The sequence below is a fragment of the Meriones unguiculatus genome, chromosome 19, assembly GCF_030254825.1.
Source record: "Meriones unguiculatus strain TT.TT164.6M chromosome 19, Bangor_MerUng_6.1, whole genome shotgun sequence".
Taxonomy (NCBI): Eukaryota; Metazoa; Chordata; class Mammalia; order Rodentia; family Muridae; genus Meriones; species Meriones unguiculatus.
The window spans coordinates 6,344,635-6,364,746 of record NC_083366.1 but is presented as its reverse complement, the minus strand read 5'-3'; the positions used below and the strand labels follow the sequence as shown (position 1 = coordinate 6,364,746).

Below are 20,112 nucleotides of genomic sequence, written 5' to 3'. Positions count from 1 at the left end.
CAGCAGCAAATCTCTCATCTCTGCTCCTCCTCAGCCTCCTCGTGCTCTCTCCTCCTCGAGCTCCTCCTCCTTCTCGCCCCTTCCTGTCCTCTGGCTCCTCCCATTGTACAACATTGTATCTAGTTGCTTTACTTGGGTCCTGTTTATACAAGAATTGAGACAGGATGCTTGGAGCATCATCTTCAGCCTTCTGCAGTAACTGTCAGCGTGTCTTTTTATTGTAGAGTTTCTAAGCCAGAGTAGAAACATCTCAGAACAATGGTTAATCTGCACAAGGAGCCTGAGGAAGAGGTGTAACCCTCACAAGCTATCCCGCCTGTTGTTACAAACAAAAGGAGATGGACTTGCAAGTTCTCCTCTGCCATTAGAGAAGGTCCAGTAAAAGCAGTCTCTCCACTGAGATTTAAATATCAAAGCAGGCCGCTGAGTCACGGCTCCCGACACCCTCCTTACAAGGAAACTTTTTGCAACAGATGTAGACCATTACAGAAAAGAACAACTGGTCAAAATGCAGCGTGGTGGAGCCTACTTCCAACGAATGTCTACAGCGCAAGTCCTGTACCTGAGGGTTCAGGATCACTGTGGAAGGGGGCAGAAAATAGAGCAAGAGAAGCAGGACATTTGCTATGAGAGTCTATCTCTTAGACACACGAGAGAAACCACACCTGTGAAGTCTCAGCCACATGGCGACCTAAGTGTTACCTGACCAAGGAAGACATCAGTGCACATGCAAATGTAGAGGGGAAACTACACGAAGAACCACAGGCAACTAAGGAGTGTTGAAAGAGGGAGAAGCCATCTCTGCTGAGAGAAGCACACTACAATATCGAACAGTCAGCACCATCTCCCCAAAACATATGCGAACTATTAACATTATACAGACTGAACTGATTCTATTTACATACTTAGGAATACATACACACAAAGAAAAAGGGGCCATGAATTTAAAATGGGAGGGGTTGCATGGGAGAAGTTGCAGGAAGGAAAGAAAAAGGAAGAAACAATGCAATTATAATCTCAAAAATAAAATGATTTTACAAAACTTGAAGTTATATTAGTATATATTAAAATTTTTATTACATTATTTCAACAGAGTTAATATTTTAAATTTAAAAATAAAAACTTTGGGTCAATTTTAAAATCAAAAAGAAATTATAAAACTTTTGCTAAGTAAAAAAGAAAGGAATATGAAAAGTATGAGTGGCTATTAAAGGACTAACTGGAAAACATTTATACCACAGAATATCTGCATTAATTTTAAGTGATAGAATTTGTTTTAAATTACCGACCTCAGATGCTACCTGCAGTAACTAATAAAATCAGAGCCAATTAACTCCTGAGTAAACAGAAGAAAAGTAATAGGGTAAAAAACAAACAAGCGTAAGTGAACCCAAAGCCTGTTCCTTTGAAAAGATGAAAAAAAATGATGAATTCCTATCCATAATCATTGAGAATAAAAAAGGAAGACACAAATGACCAATATCAGGCATGCAGCAGGCAATGCAGGTGCAATTTCCACAAATGCTACATGGGTAACAAAGACCTGTTTGGAACAACCTTATGCCAAGATATTAAGCAACTTACAGGAAAAATGCCTTGAAAGTTCAGAAGAAATAGATCATGTGTCTATTGCAGTTATTTGAATATGGAGTCAACTCTTACCCTAAGATCATTCCAGGCTTATGTGCTTTCATTGATAACTCTTTTTGTTCATTTGTTGTTTTTTTTTTTTTTTTCCAGAGAGGGTTTAATCTGTGTTGCCGTGGCTGTCTTGGAACTCACTCTGTAGACCAGGCTGGCCTTGGACTCACACAAGTCCTCCAGCCTCTGCCTTCCCAAGTTCTGGGGTTAAAGGCGTGTGTCACTATGCAGTTTCATTGATAACTCTTACCAAACAGTAATGAAGTAATACCAATTCTACAGAAAGGATTCCAGAAAGCTGTAGCTCATTTGAAGTGGACGTTTCTCTTAAACTTAAGTAAACAAATACAGTACACAAGGAAAATCGTTGAGCAACATCTCTTACAGATGTACATGCAAAATGCTTACCCAGACTTTAGCAAATCAGATCTAATGATATACAAATAATCATCTACTTTCATTCCACTAACAATTTTTTCACTTTACAATAGCATAAAAGTGATGCATGTGGGGTTCGAGTTAAGGGTGCGTCCTGTTCTTGAAAAGAACTTCAGTTCTGTTCCCAGCACTGAAATTGGGCAGCTTATAACCAACTGTATCTCTAGCTCCAGAAGCCCTGATGTTTCTTTAGCATTTGAGGGCAGAAAGAAAGAAAGAAAGAAAGAAAGAAAGAAAGAAAGAAAGAAAGAAAGAAAGAAAGAAAGGAGGGAGGGAGGGAGGGAGGGAGGGAGGGAGGGAGGAAAGAAAGAAAGAAAGAAAGAAAGAAAGAAAGAAAGGAAAGAAAGAGAGAAAGAAAGAAAGAAACAGAGAGAGAGAGAGAGAAAGAAAGAAAGAAAGAAAGAAAGAAAGAAAGAAAGAAAGAAAGAAGGAAGAAGAAAGAAAGAGGAAGTAAACAATTAAAGAAAGTGATACATATTGAAATGAAATAGAGGTTGAATTTTGAGTTGTGGTCTTTCTCTAACACATTCTCCGATATCTCCTTGTAATACTGAGTAGCAATCTTGAAAGGCTTAATTCCTGGACCACATGAATTCTGAACCATGCCCTAGATTGATAAAGCTATGTTGGCTACGCTGACTGACTTCAACTTCTACTCACCTCTGGGTTTTTTTTCCACCCTTGGATTCTCATTCTGTGAGTCTTTACTAGTGAGCTGTGTTCCATGGATTCAGAGTTATTTAATCCAATTAGCCAGTCTGTGTCTCTTTATTGGTGAGTTGAGGCCACATATGCTTAAGGTTACTATTGAAAGATCATTACTGATTCCTGAAAATGTGTTAGTTGTTAGATGACTGTATTGTCTGTTCTTTCCCTTTCCCCAATTAGTGTCAGGTGTTTTGGTTTACAGTGCTGGACATTACAGATTTCTTCCTATCGCCTTTGTTCATCCATTCATTTTCAAGAAGTTTATTCTTTCCTGTGTTCTCAAGGTTGATATTGTTTTACATGGGAGCATGGTTTTCCTTAAGATGTAGAGCACCACTAAGTACTGGAACTACAGTTCCAGCTTGATGGTCTTTAACTACATTGGTTTGTATTTCCCTTTCTATGCCTATCACAAAAGATAGTTTTGCTCTATATAGAAATCTATGTTGACAGTTATTTACTTTCAGGGCTTAAAATACATCATTCCGTGGACTGCAGGGAAGAGGCAGTAGTTAAGAGCAACCGTTCTTGAAGAAGGTCCACATTTGGTTCCTAGCACCTGTGTTGTGTAACTCACAATTACTTGTAGCTCCAGCTCCAGGGCTCTTGCACTCACATGATATACCCATCCATACAAATAATTTTTAAGATACTAAAAGTAAGTCATATACATATGTGTGTGTGTGTGTATTTCTCAATATATATATATTTCTGAGCTTTACTGGCATTTGGTGTTGCTGATAAGAAATATGGTGTTATTCTGATATGTTTGCATTTATAAGTACAAGTGGTCTTTCCTTATTACATTCATATTACTTTGGCTTTGATTGACATCTTGACTTCATGGAGAGGTTCTTCACTGGGTGAGTCTACTTGGCTTCTAAGGCCTTCTCTCTCTCTGTGTGTGTGTGTGTGTGTGTTTCTTTCCATAGATTTGGGGGATTTTTTTTCTATAATTTTATTTACTAGCTTTTCTAGTCATTTGCTTTTTTAGATCAGTTCTCTCTTCTTTCCTACATACTCTGGGGTTCGATGTCTTTATGTTGGGTGATCACTGTCTTGGATGTTGAGGATGTGCTCATTACTTCCCTTTGATATCATATTCTTTTGAGTTTATCCTCTATTCCTGATAATCTTTCTTGTTTGATCAAATCCATTGGTGGTTCTTTCTACTGTATCCATTTGGCTCATTTAATTTTTCCTTTCAAAACTTCTATTTATTTATTTTTGTCAAAATGTTATTACCTTCTCAGAGTTTTCTTTCATTCTGTGACCATTGTATCCATTTGGTGGTTTTTATCATCCACTTTATTGGCTTTTTCTCTATGCTGCTATTTCTAGATTCTGCATGGGATTACTTTGTTTGTGTCATCTTTAAGGACATTAATAATTTATACAAGCAATATTTTGAAATCTTCTTCTGGCATTTCGACCTATTTCACTGTGTTTGAATTCAGTAGTAGAGGGTTTAGATGTTGAAAGGAGCTGTGCCACCTCCTTGCATGTTATTTGTGTTTCATATTTCAAGTCATGCATCTGTAGGTTTGGGTATCTCATTAGTTCTGTTCGGGGATCTAACTGAGCAGTTTATTCTTGAAGGCTTAATCCACAACATCACTCAGAAAGGAAAAACAAGCTTAATGGTTGTATCATCACACTTAACAAGACATTGAAATAGAGTTAAAATCAATCAGTGTCTACTGACATATCACCAATAACTATAAAACAGAAAACTGAAAAACTAATACATAAATTCTCTGAGGTATGTAATAATTTCAGATACAATGTCTCCTATAGTCATGGGAATTTGAATAGTTGGTCCTAGTTGATGGTGCTGTTTGGGAAAGCTTAGAAGCAGTGGCCTTGCTGGAGGAATCATGTCACTTGAGAGAGGATTTGAGAGTTTAAAGAGTCATGCCATTCCCAGGCTGCTTTCTCTGTTGTGTGAGAGAAACTTTCTCTCTACAGTTTGAATATATTCATCTCCAGCATCCACTATAACTGCCTGCTACTTACTACAAATGTTCCCTGCCACAGACTCTAATCCCTCTAGAACCATAAGCCCAAATAAGCCCTTCTATAAGTTTCCTTGGTCATAGTGTTTTATCATAGCAAAGTAACAATATAAGATCAATGGTATTTACATTTACAGTAAATAATAGTAAATTGAGGTAACAGCAGTAGATAGAAAAAGGAGAAAGTAAAGAAGTAGGCTAAGCAAATGAAATAAAAGGAAATAAATAAATAAACATGACATAAATAAACAAATGCATGAAAAAGGAGAATGGAAAATAATGGTACAGACAGAAAGAAAAAAATAGCAACAAATTAGAACAAATAAAAAGGCAAAATTATTTCCCATCATTTTGAGTGTTCACTAACAAAATTAGATAAATATAAAAAGGGGATTAAAAAGCAAAAGCATAACCTAAAAACCTATACAATAAAGTAAAAAAAAAATTACTAAATTTACAGTGTGAATTAAAGAAGAAAACACAGGGGACAAAGAAGAGAGTGAGAAAAACACAGTCACCAGCAAAGAAAAAGTTTAAATTCAATTAAATTAATATATGAAGGGGAATAACAATAAGAACATTTTTAAATATGATAAAGACGTTGCTGAATGTGTAGTGAAATGACGAAACCAGCATCAGAGTGTCAGCCACAGGGAAAGGTGGAGTCACATGCCTGGCAGCATGTGACCTTGGCGGCAGCTGAGCTTGGGGCCTCCTGTCTTTCCTGTGTCTTAGCAGGTGTGTGGGCCTGAACCGGCTGCATGACAGATGTCTGCCAGCCCTCGTTTAGTAGCTTCTCTTCTTTTGGTACCAGAGTCCTCTGCTGGCCACATTTAGCTTTGCAGTCTGTGGGCTGGGTAGGCCCTCTCACCCTCAGGATATTTCCAGATCATGGCCCCCACCCCAGGGAGAGAGTATTCTAGCGGAGATAGGGGTTCTCTGAGTGTGTTGAGAGTCTGAGAAGAAACCATGGCACCGAGACCTGCCTTCAGACTGTTGCGACACCCTAATAACCGTCTTGCTGGAAGAACGATTGTGGCTGCCTGTAGACCCGGCTCTTCACAGCAGCGGCTGACGGGAAAGCGCTGGCGCACCCACGGGACTCGCTCAGACTGCCTGCCCTGTTAGCTCAGGGCATGACGTCTGCTCCCGTCAGCAAAAGAGGGGCTGGCTTTCACTATCACTTCCTACTGCTTGCTCGACTTTTCAGCATCTGATCCACCCTCTCTCCACAACTTTGTCGGGAGGAAGTCCCGCCCCTTGATGCTGTGGAAGAATAAATTTGGGCTTCCTGACTTGGGGTTTTTCTCTGTTATCATGCCCCCAGGATTAAACAACAGGGTTTTTCTCACAGTAATGCCTGGCCATGGTCCTGAGTCATGGAGATTGACCTGTACACTAGAGGGTATCACATGATTTCTCACCAAAGTTCACACTGAAGTTGAAGCTCACGAGGGCTGTGAGCTTGTCTTGAGGTCGGGGAAACACACTCTCTTTCGGTCTCTCTCTCTCAGACACACACATGCTCACATACACCACATGCATGCATGTGAATGCGCGCGCGTGCGCGCACAAACACACACACACACACACAAACACTGGGAGTAGCAGGGCTCACGTGGCAATCGGCTTGGCTTCCTTCCCTGCAGTGTGTTTCCTGTTTTTCCTAGGTGCTTTCCAGGGACCTTGTTCCCACCCCTGTGATCTTCCAAGTTCCTTTTCTCTATGGAGGAGAATGTCTTCAAAATGAAGTCTTTCTCATCCCAACTGACTCTTCTTCACTGCCTCACATGGAGACAGCTCCTACTCTGCCATCTGCTGAGATCCAACTGTGACCTGTCTAAAGTTACTGAATTGGTTAAGAGAATTTGTTTTTAGGCTTTGCCTTACCCCAAGAGACTCCATTTTACAAGTAGCTTTTGACTTTCTAGCACCACCACCCATACGGCACTGGCTGATAAATAACTTATTGCTAAAAGTAGAAAGGTGGCACCCTTTAAGTCTGTGAGTGTGCACTGGGGTGGCAGAAGCTCCTGGCATATTAAAATCAGATTGGGAAAACCATGCTTATCAGATAGATGAGACTGTGGGGTGGGTGTGACACACTCATCTGGATCACATGGATGGGAGGGCACCTGTCGACCTCTGAGTGCCCAGTGCGTGATGGGCTTCAAGAGACCTTCAGGCAGGAAATTCCTGACTGCCTGCCTCAAGGCTTCAGGTTGGCTCTGTCCCTACCCTTGATGCAGCCCTGCTCAAATGGCTGTCCATCTGTCTGCTTAGCTCTCTGGACCTGCTGTCTGGCCATTTGTTTGTCAGAACTCAGTTTTGCCCTCTGCCTCTATGACCTCCCCGGTTCTGCACCTTATTTCTGCTGCTCTGTTCAACCCTGAGGCTCAGCTCAAACCAGTGACCCAGGAGCAGCCTGACTATATAACACCAGAATTTTCTCTCTGATTCCCACAGGGTCTTGTCTGGAATACTTGTCAGCTTTCCATTTCTTCTTCTATCAGGATTCTTTGAAACTCTGCTGTGACACCTCCAATCCCTTGTAGCTATTCTGTAACCTCTGTATAGACATATATATATATATATATATATATATATATATATATTAGATATATTTACTGTAGGATGTGACTTGTGTGATGTGAGAGCTAATCTTAGCACTTAAGGTTGGAATTAGAAAAACAACCCTGCCCTCCTTAGTGAAGCTATCAAACAAACTGGGACTAATTGGGAAGTCTCTGCTATAGAAAACAACAGAGCTTTTGGATTTACTGTCATTTAATACATTATGACGGTGTGGAAAAGCACACATCTTTGTCCATGTTTTTGATGTAGGGTGTTCCTGACAGCTTACTTGGAAGATTTTCTTTTTAAAAAAGACGATTGGTCCCATGCATGCAGTTTTGATTTAACACTTGATTTATGAGCATGGCTCATCTTAATAAAAACCTAAATGGTATCCATAAGTGTTTCAGAAAGGATAGGAAAGAATATATCAAAAAATACCAAATTCATGCCTAGTTTTCTGTTCTGTCTACTTGATGTTGGGATCAGCAAGCAGGCATCTCTACAGGCAGCCCCTGGGGCCTGACAGACCGGGTATCAGGCATTTGGAAAGACACCCAGACCACCTGCTGACCACCTGGAACCACCCGTGCATGCTCTGGACCATCCTATAAGAGAACTGGGGCCCCTCCCCTTGGGCTCCTCCTTCTCACTTCTTCTTCTCTCTCTCTCCTTCCTGCTCTCTTCCTCTCTCTGTCTCTCTCTCTCTCTCCCTCTCTCTGTCTCTATCTCTATCTACCTCCCTCTCTGTAACCCCCCTCTACCTAATAAACCTCCCGCGTGGAATCTCGTGGTGTGATCTGTGGACCCGAGTGTAACCTCTACATCTTTCTATAATTCCTAACACTTGACCTATCTGTAATACCTCTGTAAGACACCATATTCAGTGACAAACTGAACATTTGCCTCTATGATAAGAAATAAGGCAGAGTTGTCCATTCTTAACAATTCGGTTGATCAAAATATACAGGGTTGTTTTTTTGTCTATATAGTCAGGCATGGAAGTGAAAGGCATCAAGATCACAAATGACCTGATCTGTCATGAGCATCTGATAGACATATAAAAAAGTCATTGAAACTAATAATTAGGTTTATAGATGTCACAAGCTATAACATCAAAGTCTAAAAGTCAATGCGTTTTGATATATTAGCAATGAGCCATCCATCTTTTAGACTATCTTCACAGAAGCCAGATGTTCAGAAGTTGATGTTAAAATTCATGCCATTTACAATGCATAATTATGAAATATCTGGGATAAAATCCAAGCTGTAACATGCCATATCCACACACTGAAAACTATAAGGGGAGTAATTTTAAGAGGTCTAAATAAAACAAGAGATTCATTGTGTTCATGGGTCAGAACACTCAAATTCATTAAGATATCATTTATCTCCAGTTTGATTTATATATTCAACATAGATTCAATTGGAAAAATAAGCTCCAGGGTTAACATTCCACTAATGCCAATAAACCACGCAGAAAACTGGGGGTGGAGAAATCATGGCTGTTGTTGCCAGGACACTGGGTGCCTCTATTGATGCCACTGGGTGCCTGCCTTAGCAAAGCTGCCAGCGCTTGAACTTGCCTTCAAAGGTTCCTGCTGCAGATTCGTTTCATTCAAGGCTTCTTACAATCACAGCTTTTCTTAAACGCTTGAAGTTTCCCCCACCATCCTACTGTGTTCCTCTGTTGCTCTGACAAACACCCATGATGACCACCTTGGGGAGGAAAGAGTTTATTTGGCTTACTGGTTACAGTTCATCACTGAGGGAAAGCCAAAGGCAAAAACTCAAGGTTGGAAGCAGAAATCACAGATGAACGCTGTTTATTGGATTGCTCCCCCTGGCTCACACAGGGGGCTGGGCTTTCTGACATCAATTACTAACTAAATAAATCCCACAAAAATATGCTAGTGGGACAACCGATGGAGGCTTTTCTTCAGTTGAGGTCCCCCCCAGGTGATTCTAGTTTGTCAAGTTGACAACAACAACAACAAAGCAAACAACAACAAAAACTAACCAGTCCAACCATTAGCAATATAAATACCTGCAGAGAATATGACTCTCATTTGCTGAAAAAAGAAGTCCAGAGGCTGGGCATGGGGCTGCACGCCTGTTGTCACAGCCCTGGGGACACAGGGCAATAGGACCCCCTGAGCCAGGCAGGGTTACTACTTACCAAGACCCTATCTCAAAAAAACAAGAACAAAATAGTGGATGAGAATTAGCTCCTTGGAAGATTGCAGGGATCTGATTCAAAGCTGAGTAAGAGATTTACATTTTTTTTTCTTTCAGAAAAAACAAAACAAAACAAAAACCATGGAACTTACTAAAAATGAAAATGACATTCAAAATTCTGGGCAGCAAGAAATTTATGACATGCATCTGTAGAAACCAAACATTAAAAATCTTTGATATAAAACAGTGAGACTTGATCGGCATGCTAAAATAGTCTTCTAAATACTAACTATAGTAGTCCTTTCATTATTCCTCAAGAGAAGAAAAATCCTGTGTTTTGATTCATGTTGTATATCTATTTCCATTCCCTTCAGAGTCACTTGCAAAATCATTCCAAAAATGTGTGTGCGGGTCCCAACTGGGAAGAGCAAATATAAAAATTAAAACAAAACAAACCAGCAGAAAGCCTAAGAGACACACACACACACACAAAAAAAATCCCTCCATTTAACATCTAAAGAGAAATCACCTGTTTCCCCTTGCCTGCCTGCATGGGTTCCCTGGAGCCACGGAGAAAGGAGCAGGGAACACCCACGGCTAGCATGGGCACACAGGCTCTCTCCTCGGGAGTCTCGAAAGAAGGTAGGGCTTGCCTGTGCTGGGAGCTTTTCTTGGGAAATTTTCCTTTCTTTTAAAATGTATATTTCTTAAGATCTCAGAATGCCAGAGGAAAATCTAGACATCAGCAGCCTCCTTAACATGGCTGCTGTAATTGAAGGCATAAGTGGTGGTCTTGTGGAGCAAATAAGTAAGGACGTTTTGTGGGAACAGCATATTTTTTCATAGGTGCCTGGAGCTTTTAAAAGACTGTTTCTTTTATGTAGCTTTATGTGGATATAGTCTAAAAATATGCAGCCACTTTCTCTAAGCTACCACAGAGCAGGGATTTAGAAATTATTTTCTCCCTCCCTTTCCTTTACCTCCTTCTCCCTCCCTCCTTCCTGCCTCCCTTTGACCCCCCCAAAAAACACATTTACTAATTTTTTTTTAGACAGAGTCCCGCTGTATAACACTGGTTGATCTAGAACTTCCTTTGTAGATCAAGCTGGCTTTGAACTCAGAGATCCTCCTGCCTCTGCCTTCAGAGTGCCGAGATGTTAAAGGCGTGTGGCGCTACACCCAGCAGTATTTGGTGTTTTTATGATTCTGCCCCTCATTCTATTAAAGGACTCAGTTCTCCGGCCTCCAGAGCAGTTCTTAGTCTGTTCTGCCCTCAGAGCAAACTGCCGTAAGAGGAATAAAACATGATTTATCACAGTTCTGGAGAGAGGACGTCCAAGATCATCACACAGTGGCAGCCACAGTGACTGCTGAGGGCTTCTATCTCCTTCAGAGATGGCATCTTGCTCTTTCTTCCTGTGTCTACAGGGCAAAGGGAAGCAAATAGGTTCCTTCCAGCCTTCGGTCAGTGCATTGTCCCTGGATGGCACACAGCCCTCCTGAACTAAACATTTTAGGGTTAACACTACTTTGTAGAGGATTAAATTTCACCCTGAGTTTTGAGGGACACATATTGGAACCTTAGTGCACTGCACTTGTTTCTGAAGACTCATGTCTGCTGGATTAGCCAAGCACCCATCTTCCATTGAGGCCCCACCATGGACACACAGAGGCCTCTCTGCAGAGACAGGTGGCCTCCACACAGATCCCTGACTTCGCTCCCATTCAGAACTATCCACTCCTACCCCTTTTACACCTCCCCCCTCTTCCTGCTTGCTCATGGATTCATAAAAGACATAGAAGGAGCCCCTTTTTTCAGGTTCCTCAACAATGTGGATCTTCCCCAGTTTGCTGATAACCCTGTCCCTTCCTCATTTGCCTCTGCCCTATACTACTGCTGGAAGTGAGCAAAGCCCTATTGCTGCTTTTTGGCTCCCTGTTCCAAATGTCCATGTTCCACATACCTTAGTCTATTTTGAGGGATGTGTGAGAGATCCTCCCATGAGGTCTCAGTTCTATATTCTGGATGAAACTCAGGATTTCCCATTGACTGGTTCCTGTATGACTCAGGGAACCTGGACAGGAAGTTCCTTCCTAACTTCAACTCTGCGGGCTGTGCTCACTTTCCAAAGCCTGTGCGCCTCCCCTTAGGCCCCTCCCTCCAGATCTGCCATTGGCCTCTCACACATTGCCTGTGCCGCGCTTCCCTGAAGATCCTCCTTGTCGGGATTTTTCTGGGTGTTCTTCGAACGGGATTCTGTACATACACACATCACTAATGAGGCCAGTAACAAGCTTGGGGCCTGGGCTTTTTCATGAAATCTATCTCTCAGCTTTGCTTAGAGTCTTTCCTCTCTTGGATCCTTACACAAGGCAAGAAGGCTGAGAGGGTCATCACCACAAGAGACATTTATTATTATCAAAATCACTTTTTTTTTTCTGGTACAGTCCAGCATTATTAACTCCCAGATTTGGGAAAGTGAATGAATATATTTTCTTGGCCTCTTGTAGTTGGTTCTCTTCAGTAGAGACTCACTCAGTCTCTACTGGAGACCTTGGAAGAGCTAAAACTATCTCCCAAGAGCTTCTGCCTAAGACTTAGGATTCAAGGCATGAGTCAAAACACACATATATGTATATACACTCATGCACACACTCCCGAGTGCACATGCACACACTTTGTATGACAGAAGCATGACAGCAGCCATCTTCCAGCCAACCTTGGCTATTTATGCTCCAGGTAGAGTCGGGAACTCACACTTCATGCTCTGCATCAGTTCTCTCTCTCTCTGTCTCTGTCTCTCCCTCAGTCCCTCACTCCTTCCCTGATCCCCCACCTAGAAAAACAGTGGCAGCTGCTCAGCCACAGTGGTGAGTGATTTTGAACTTGAAGCTGCAGGAGAGGCATTAACATAAGCAAGTTCTGTTTCCTGGGAGCTGAGATAAGATCGTTTCCCCCCAGCTTTCCCGGTGATCCGCAAGCATCTAATTCCAGACCTTTAATCACCAGATTCTTAAAATGGAGGGGCCCTGTTTTATCGGTCCTTCAGGGACAGACCACCACACCAGCAGATCTGGAGACAGTCTACATGAACACAGAATCTACTTTTCCTTACTGAGGCCCCGCCCACCACTTCCTACAAACATTTCTCCTTGGCTCTATTGTTTCCCTACCAGCCATGAGCGGAATGTGTCTTCTGAAGTAGTTGCTGGAGAACATTTATACTAACTGTGCACTTTTAAAATCATTTACTGCTTACTGAGGATTTACCTGTTTTGTATGGGTGTATGTGTTATGTGTGTGATGTATGTGCATACATATGTGGATGAACACACTCCTGTTAATGTGCAGACTCCAGAGAAGGATCCTAGTTTCTGCTCAATCACTCTCCGCCTTATTTCTATGAGACAGGGTCTCCCACTGAGCCTGGAGCTGGGCTGACAGCCAGCAAGCCCCATCATGAGCCCCTTGTCCCCCTCTCCCACAGGTGTATACAGCCACACCTGGATTTGGATGCAGGTGGCGAGGATTTGATCTCAGGTTCTTATACTTGTGAAGCAAGCACTCTCATCCACTTCACTAGCCATATTTATTCTGAATGAGACAGGGTCTCCCTATGTAGTTCAAGCTGGTCTTGAAGCCACAATGTTCCTGCCTTAGCCTCCATCCACAACCCAGTGTTGGAATTACAAGCATGCTTTGCTAAGACTAGCATCTTTCCGTCATTTTAATAGGAACTTCCTGGAAGGCACTTGCTCTCACATTTCTCATTTGCCATGCCCTTTGCACACAAATCTGAGGATGAGTTCAAGATAGCTCTTTTTTCTTTAAAGCAACTGCGAGTGAAGACAGACACGGTGATTATTTTGGTGGATTGGGTAATGTTTCAGATGATAACATCCTCCAAGGTGAGCTGTGTGTGCTACGAAAATGGATGGGTCTTGCTCTGCTGGAGAGAGCCAGGGTGGAGATTGCTGAGTGCAGATTCTGAGCCTTTGGCAGGGCCTTGCCTCTGTGGGCAGCAATTCTTCTGGGGAACTCCCTCAGGTATTTCTGCAGCAATGTCAAAGGAATTGTATTACATGGTGCTCTATCCAATTAATCCAGAAGACTGAACATGCTGCTTGAGACACTGACATTTTTGACTGCAGGAATCTCTGGCCAATGTTTGCACTCTGGCACATTAAAGCACCATGACTACAAGCAAAGAAAACCCTGAGGCAAAAAAAAAAAAAAAAAAAAAAAAACACCTAGGAAGACAAGGAGTTTCCTCTTCTCAGACGGTGCGAGGGTTTCTTTCATATGTAGTCAGCTTTTTGCGGTGACATGGTTTCAAATGGCTCAAGTAGTTTGGTGGTGTCACCTGTCTTCTCAACAATCTGAGCTGTAGCACAAACTTAATTTCCTCAGCCTAGCAAATTCACTGCAGGGAGAGACCAGCAGTTCTGCCTAGTGCAAAGCAAAGTGCATTTAGTCATTGTGATTTTGTGATGTCTTTGTTCTTTTCTCTGGGCTGGGAAGACAAATCCTTGGACAGCCTACTGTTTTTCCATCAAGGCCAGAGCTGAGGCGGTTGTAAGGGTGCAAGCCAGTGGTCCCAGCACCTGGGGCATGGGCACAAGTTAACTGGGTGGTTGAGACCACCTGGATTACATAGTAAAACAGTCTAAAAAAAGCAAGGCTAAATTTTTCTAAATGTAGAGCCAGATAAGGAAGCCTGATAACAGTGGCCATTGGTAGCTACCATGGGGTGCATCTTGAATGGGGGCCTATCACCCCACATCTCCTGGAGGACTGAGCAACAGTGTGTAATCTGCAAATTCTCCTTCCATCTTCTTTCTCAAGTTGCTCCTCATGGACTCATAGGCTTTTAAACATCCTTAATGTGGGCTGGCATTTAGGGTGGAGAGGCTAAAAAAAATTGCTCAGAATAGTTTCAATGTGAATGCAACGTAAGTACCATCCTGCCATTTTTGTACTACAGAGGCGGGTGGAGGGAAGCTGCAGGTGCTCTCTTTGCCAGGATCTGTAGTGGCATATTTCTGGAAGACTGTATAATGTAGTGCCCATTATACCATAGGTTTCATGAGGTAATTATGAAGCAGTAAAGCAAATCAGCATCCTAAACTGGTTGAATATGCCAGCATTCTAATTTTGTATAGAGAGTGATTACTGTTATTATTATTTATAGAGTTCAGTAAGTGTACATATACTTTCTAAGCAGGTAGGCAGTCAAGTTGCTGTGCCTAGAGGTGCCCAAGTTCTAATCGTATGAATTAGAGAGTGTAAACTGGGGGAAAACACCTACTCTGTACAAAAATGGAGGGAGACTACTTGGAAAAGAGGGCTCGAGAAATGAGTGTTTAGAAAGGAACACTTTATTTTTCTCCTCACACTGTTTTGTGGTAATGATGGTGACATAGTTATGCTATATAGCTCAAGCTAGCCTGGAACTTTCTATGTTGACCAAGCTGCTTCAAAGTTGAAATCCAGCACCTACTATTGAAGTGTCCAGATTGCAAGTATGTGTTTCCATGCCTGGCTTCAAGCAAGGGTTCTTTTAGGCTAAGGTTGCTTTATGCAAAGCAAGAAAACCCAAATTAGTGTAATTAAACCCATATTAAACTACTTCCTGAAACTTTCTAAGAAAGTTTCTACCTTCTTCCTATGAGTTTTATTCTCCCTAGCTTGCCCAGGTGGATTGCTGTGTTCTCAATTACAGCTCAAAGAGAAGAGAGGGGAAGGGTACTGGTCTGTTCTTCAGTGGCAGTGAGTGTGAAGAGTACTCAATGTTCTGAGTCCATTCTTTCTAGAACATTTTTTACTTCATCCAATTGATGGAAAAAACAAAAACTTTGCCACTTGTAGCACTTTCTTCACACATAGGTAAATCTATCCATAGGAGCTCTTGTTACAAAAACCACTTGTCCCTTGAGGAAGCCCTGACAGACTTTATTAGGACACCATGAGTCTTCTCTTCACTGTTGTTCTTCAGATTTCATGGTGTGGGAATGATGTTGCTTGCCAGATGCACATTGCGAGCGTGGTCCATTGATGTAGGCTACTCTACAAGGCACGGTAATGCAGGGCCTGAGACCGGCTCCCTCTGAGTGCTATGTGTAAGTTTTATGTATAAGTAGAGTGTGCAAGTAAACAAGTGTGTAAGCAAAATGCTTTGAGTTTCAATGTAACAATACAGCTAAATACAACTTTAATCACAAGCTATATTGCCAGGCTGTGATTAAACACAAAGTATTGGGCTAATTGCCTCCTAGTTACTCTCTGTCTCTGTCTTTTTGTATGTTCATGTGTGTTGTACATATGTGTAGGTGCATGTACACACAGAGGACAAAGGAGGACATTGGTCAGTAGCTCTCCACCTCCTTCCCTTGTAAGTGGAATCTCACTGAGCTGGAGGCTCACTTTTCGTCTAGGCTAGCTGGATATTGAACTTCCTCCACAGCTCTGAGGTTACAAGTGTGAGTGTCTATGTCTGACTTTGTTTGTTTCATTTTATTTGTAGGTCTCACAATGTACCTCTGTCTGTCCTGGAACTCACCATGAAGACCAGGTTTACCTCAAACTCACCAAGATCTGCCTGTTTCTGTCTCTCAAGTTTTGGGATTAAAGGTGAGCACTACTACGTCTGACTGATACCTGGCATTTATGTGGGTCCTGTGCATTTGACCTGCAAGGACTCCTACTGAAGTGAGCCATCATTTTAGCCCTGCAATTACCATTTTATTATACAATTTCACTAAATTGCTATAAATGTATTGTTTTATTTTGTCCTTTTTTTCTTTCCTTTTATTTCTTTGTTGTTGGTGTGGAAGGGGAGAAGCTGCATGAGAGACCAAGGGAACTGAGTTTTCCCAGGAGACGGCTTCTAGAAGGATAGAATCAAGACCCTCCATAATTTTGCCAGCATGCATTTGCCAATTTGGTTCAGGAATATTAATGCCAATGGTGCATAGTATGGAAAAACATTGTGTTAAAGAGGTGTTTCCTACTCAGGATGCTCTGAGTAGGTATAGTTTTTAGGTATAGTTGCAGATTGTTGTGTTTGTGTTGGGGTAGAGAGATCATTCTCTATCTAGTTCCTGTGCTTGGCACTGAATGCTTGGATAACATGGTCTGTACTGGGGGCGTAGTCCCAGAACTGGACTCTGTCTTGCTGGATTTGGACTGTGGCTCCTCTCACACTGAGTAGGGATAAGTCTAGGATAAAATGAGCCAAGCTTGTTTCTTAATTGCTGAGCGATAGCTTCACCTAGCTGAATGGATATGCTGCATGCTACATAATAATAATAATAAAAATGTTTGTAATGCACTTTAGATGGTCCAGCCCTGGTGTAGAAAATAACAGGATTTTCTTTTTAAGTGTGAATTATATTCTATCTACATGCTACCATTTCTTTACCCATTAACCTTTCAGCAAACATGTAGGTTATTTCTAAGCCATGATTGCTGTAAATAATGCTGCAATGAACATGGAGGAGGTGTAGGTATCATTATGGGCTAATCTCCTTCAGCTGTATACCTGAAGGATAAATTACTGGGTTATATGGTAGTTCTACTGTTATTGACTTAAATTTTTTTTTTCATAATGACTGCATTTAATTACATTCCTACCAACATGGAATTTGGCACAACCTTGCCCACAGGTGTTATCTTTTGTCTACTTAATCATTGTCATCTTAAGAAATATAAGGTGATATCTTGTAATGGTATTAATTTGTATTTCATTGATTACTAAGCATCTTGACCCACACTTTCTGGACTTGTTTTTAGATTTATTGTTAATTTTTATTTCTTTATGAAAATTATGTGTTGGAATATCCCATTTGTGCAGGTGACAGAAGAGGGTGCTGAATCCCTTGCAGCTAGACTTGCAATGTGGCTGTGAACAGCTCACCGTGGGTGCTGGGAATCCAGTTCGGGTCCTCTGGAAGATTAGAATGCATTCTTGGCTGTGCAGTATTTTTCCAGCCCACCTTCTGAGCTGTTTTCCTTGGAGAAATGTGTGCTTGGGTCCTTTGCCCATTTTTAAAATTGTGTCATTCTCTTATCTGCTATTAAATTATAAAGGCTCTTCATAACTTGGATAATAACACACATTCAATATTGGTGGTTTAGAAATAATTCCCCCTGTTCATATGTTGTCCTTTCCTTCTGTTGATGCTTCTATTGTTGTGTAGAAGCTTTCCATTTTGATGTTATTCCATTTATTGGTCTTTGCTTTTGAAACTCAAGCTTTCAATATAATACCTAGAAAAAAAATTGCTGGCCATATATCATTGGCCAATGTCGAGAAGCCTGCTTCTTGGGGCTGCTGGCCTCATCTTAAGTCTTCTATCCACTGTCATCCAACTTTGTGTGGTATTAAGACAAGGGTCAGATTTTCTTCTTTTGGTTGTGAATTTAGTTTTCCCAGAATTATTTATTGAGTGCCTTTCCACTTCTTGCCAGTCCTCTTACTGTGTTTGTGTGGCACTGATTGACGACCTGTGTTTGGGCTCCTTGATGGCTTTGTTTTTTTGCACTTGTTTGCCCGTTTGAAAGCCACTACTGTACTTTAAGACAGATTCTTTAAAGTTAATTTTATACTCTTTAAAAACAACCCAGAGAAGTGTTACTAGACCCCATGCTGGATCTTACAGAGAGCAAACAGTGCCCAATGGGGAGGGTTTTTTAAGCTTGGAAGGAACACACATGCAACCAATCACATCAGCAAGTATACATAGTTGTCCTCAAGGTGTGCACAGGATGCAATGAAAAATAACAGAAGGAACTGCTTGCGTCTGTCATGTCAGATGGCCACAAGCTGCTGAAGATTTGTCCGCCAGGCTATCACAGTAGCTAACAGGGGATCACTAGTTTCCTGCCTTGACTACATGCAAACAAAATCATGGTCCAGCTTAGAAGGTTCACAGGTGTCACTTCTCAAATTTGTTTTCAAATCACAAATTTGTCAATGGCTTGCTTGTTCCGACACTATTAATCTGAATTGGCATTTTCGGGGAACAGTGACTCCTACTGAGAAATTATGCTTTTGAGATGCTCATGGTGAGGATCTGGCTATGTAAGTCCTTCAAGGTGTCACCGTGCTTTGAAAATTACACCGTAAAAATCGGACAGCTACAGAAGAATCTGCAGGCTGGCAGCCCTGTGGCCCTCTCTGCTGTCCCCTGTTCTCATGGGAGCATGCTGTATCTTCATGCTTTAATTATGCTGTTCGTTTGTGGACTCCAACCTGTGGTTATTAAGAATATGCTTAAGTTTACCGGATTAGCTTGATTGCCAATGTTTAAATGTGGGAGTTTTAAAAATTATTAAATGTAACACAATCGCCACAAATCCTGGACTTGCTTCTGTTCATTAAACTTCCGTTGGAGAGTTGGGATTGGAGCTGCTTTGCTGATGTCTGAACCTACTTCAGAAACTTTATAAAGTTGCATATTTAAAGGTATTTTTAAACTGAGGATTTTTTTTTTCTCTTTTAATTTCCTCCTGCTACTCTCCATTGAAATTATTTAATGAGTATGAGCACACAGAGATTAAATGGTGTCTGGATTCAGGAAGGAAGATGCTTGCAGTTAAAAGTCATTACTGGCTGCAGGAGCAGTCACTGCAGAGCACTCCTGAGCTGGAAGCCAAGATACCTGCCCCAGATCTGGCCTGGGCTGGGGCGCATTGCACATTTCGCTCCCGCCGGGAGTCCTGGGCAGCCCGCAGCCAGCAGCCTGCTCACACTGGACCACTGCAGCCTGAAGGAGTACGGAATTCACGGCAGGCGAGCAAACGTCACACGAAGGGGACAGATGCTCCAGGAATAACATCCACCCATCCCAACACAAAACAAATTCGGACAAGGAGGAAAGTTGAGTTTTGCAGAACTACCCTGGGAGCGTAAAGTCTTGCAGGGTCAGGTCCTAAAGATAAACTAGCTTCACCCTGATGACCGCAGGGACTCTATTTCAGAATGCTCACCCTGGATGGCAGGCCTTTGATCTAAGGCCTACAGGATGGGCCTCGCACTTCCTGCTCTTGACCCTTTCCCATCAGGATGCCTTCTTCCAGTTTCTGACCACAGGCTCGCGAAAAGAAAGACGTTGGGTGAGGAGGAACAGCAACACCAAGCACTCGGAAAGACCAGCCTCCGCAAAGCAGCAGGAGCCAAGGCTGAGGGCTCCCGACTCTACATGGACGGTTACTCGACAGTAAGCACCCCCTGTCCCGTCACGTTTACCCCTCTCCGCCTCCGGCGCGTCTCTTGAAACGGCGTCCTGTGCACCATCCAACTTTGGATGCATCCTTTGCAACTCCTACCTCGCCCACCACCCTTACTGCTGCCTTAATCTGTTTCCCGTGGTCTCACCCAAACTCAGCCCCAACCTGGAAGCGAGCGCCCCCAGCTGTTCACAGTAGCCCCTCGGCGCCGCTTTACTGGGAGCTTGGATTTCGGATCCAGCTGCCGATTGGACCCTAGCCCCGCGGGGCAGAAGCTCGCGTGCACACAGGCTCACCCACACTCCGCTTCTTCGCTGGCGGCACCCC

The 20,112-nt window shown here is 42.3% G+C and overlaps 1 long non-coding RNA gene across 1 annotated transcript in view; it reads right to left on the bottom strand.

Annotated features, from left to right (window-relative positions):
* The window catches only part of LOC132649298 (uncharacterized), a 90,895-nt gene extending 70,849 nt beyond the window's left edge, over nt 1–20,046 (bottom strand). Inside the window, exon 1 of the long non-coding RNA XR_009587734.1 lies at nt 17,471–20,046. This is a non-coding gene — a long non-coding RNA (uncharacterized LOC132649298). The remainder of the gene's footprint in view (nt 1–17,470) is intronic.
* Nucleotides 20,047–20,112: the final 66 nt, after the last annotated feature.